The sequence below is a fragment of the Pristiophorus japonicus genome, unplaced genomic scaffold, assembly GCF_044704955.1.
Source record: "Pristiophorus japonicus isolate sPriJap1 unplaced genomic scaffold, sPriJap1.hap1 HAP1_SCAFFOLD_219, whole genome shotgun sequence".
In the NCBI taxonomy this organism is placed as follows: domain Eukaryota; kingdom Metazoa; phylum Chordata; class Chondrichthyes; family Pristiophoridae; genus Pristiophorus; species Pristiophorus japonicus.
Window position 1 is genome coordinate 839,949 of NW_027251897.1, and position 2,369 is coordinate 842,317.

The following is a 2,369-nucleotide window of genomic DNA, read 5'->3' on the forward strand; positions in this document are numbered from 1 at the left end:
TTTTTGTCACAGACAAGGCACTGGAAGGCTGGAAGGTAGATCACACCGGTTGTGGGAGTGCTGGTTGGCGGTGACATGGAAGTGTCTGCAGTGTGCCTGACCAGACTGTTTCCACGCATCCACAATGAATGTCCCTCTATTTATTTGTGAAAAGTACAACTGAGAGTGGACAAGTTCCATCCCGGTCAGAGCAATCTGAAGCTTTAACTGTCTGACACCCTGGTTTGGGATGCCTTGAACCTTATACTTCCATAAGTCTCTGTGGCGCAATGGGTTAGCGCGTTCGGCTGTTAACCGAAAAGTTGGTGGTTCGAGCCCACCCAGGGACGAAGTGTTTAACTGTTTTTCCCCGAGTATTCGGTGCCGCACAGTCCAAGGTTGTCATTGTGCGTTTTGGCTGCACGAATCTATTCCGCAAATGTTGCCAGCTGTGCTATTATCCAATTAGTTCCCACACCAATATTTTATGAGCATTCAGTTCAAGTAAAACGATAACAATTTTTTACATGGATCATGTTCCTCCATCCAGCCCACTTGAAATAAATTATGTTATTGGGTTTAAAGAAACTGGTGGAAATTGATTCTATTGATACATATATAGAACTGGAACTTCGGTCTCAAGTGCTCCTCCTATCAAGAATCGGCACACACACAATCAATGGTTTTGCAACTGAGTCATAAACACTTACAATTTTAAACCATTCTCATGCAGCGTGTAAATGAGATAGGGATAAAACTTCATCACATGTAAAGAGAAAATGAATGATTGAAGATACCACTGTTCCTCAGTAATTATATTGTTATTTATTTCATTCTGAAGAAGGTTATCGGCTAATTAACGGTGATTTAAATAATTCTTACCTTTGCATGTTGGCTGCATGTCGTCAATTTTATTAGGTTTTGAATTTAAAAATGGTGTTACAAAATTTATCGCCGAGACCTGGAATCAAAGCTGTTTTTCGGTGGCATAAGAAGTGGTTTTACCCAATCAGTTAAAGATGATTTCAAAGAATCACGTGCGTTAAATTCACATCATGGTTACGATTTGTTTCGGTGTGAAACAAGTGGATTAAAAAGGACAATAATGTGAAATAAAGAGTAAAGCTACCACTACACAGTCACATCAAAGCCTCCCAGGGCAGGTACAGTATGCGTTAGACACAGCGTAAAGCTTCCTCTACATTGTCCCATCAAACTCTCCCAGGACAGGTACAGCACGTGTTAGATACGGAGTAATGCTCCCTCTACACTATCCCATCAAACCCTCTCAGGACAGATACAGCCCATGTTAGATACAGAGCAAAACTCCCTCTCCACTGTCCCATCAAGCTCACCCAGGGCAGGTACAGTACGCGATCGATACAGAGTAATGCTCCCTCTGCACTGACCCATCAACACTCCCAGGGCTGGTACAGAACGGGTTAGATACACAGTAAAGCTCCCTCAACACTGTCCCATGAAACTCTCCAAGGGCAGGTACAGCATGCGTTATATACAGAGTAAAGATTCTTCTAAACTGTCCCATCAAACGCTCCTCGGGCAGATGCACCACGGGGTTAGATGCAGAGAAAAGCTCCCTCTACATTGTCCCATCAAACTCTCAGGGCATGTACAGCACAAATTAGTTACAACATAAATCTCCCACGACACAGTCCCATCAAACTCTTCCAGGGCAGGTGCATGTTGCATATGCAATAACTCAGTTGGCTTACTACCGTGAACTCAATCAGGTGCATCCTGACCGTACTTTTCTAGCTCTCGAACAAAGGATTAAACATGGATGCTTCCTTTATATACAATAGTTGCATGTGTGTGCCTGTGGCCCAATGGCCTTCGACGGTCGGTCCCCCTGGTGGCAGGTAAACCCGGGCATATTTACATTACAGTGCAGCACGTGTTTAAATATCCCTCGACACTGTCCCATCAAACCCTCCCAGGGCAGGCACAGCACAGGATAGATACAGAGCAATGCTCCCACTCTCCTGTCCCATCAAACCCGTCAGGGCAGGTACAGTACGGATCAGATACAGATTAAAGCCCCCTCTACATTGTCTCATCAAAGACTCACAGAGCTGGTACAGCTCATCTAAGATATACAGTAACGCTTCCTCTAACCTGTCCCATCAAATCCTCCCAGGACAGATCCAGCATGGGGTTAGATACAGAGTAAAGCTCCCTCTACACTGTCCCATCAATCTCTCCCAGGACAGATCCAGCACGGGGTTAGATACAGAGTAAAGCTCCCTCTACACTGTCCCATCAATCTCTCCCAGGGCAGGTACAGCACGGGATTAGATACAGAGTAAAACTCCCTCTAGACTGTCCCATCAATCTCTCCCAGGGCAGTTACAGCATGGGGTTATATACAG

The 2,369-nt window shown here is 44.9% G+C and overlaps 1 non-coding gene across 1 annotated transcript; it reads left to right on the forward strand.

The window, feature by feature from the left end:
- Positions 1-255: 255 nt before the first annotated feature.
- trnan-guu (transfer RNA asparagine (anticodon GUU)) lies at positions 256-329 on the forward strand. The gene has a single exon. It is a non-coding gene; the product is annotated as a tRNA-Asn (tRNA).
- Positions 330-2,369: the final 2,040 nt, after the last annotated feature.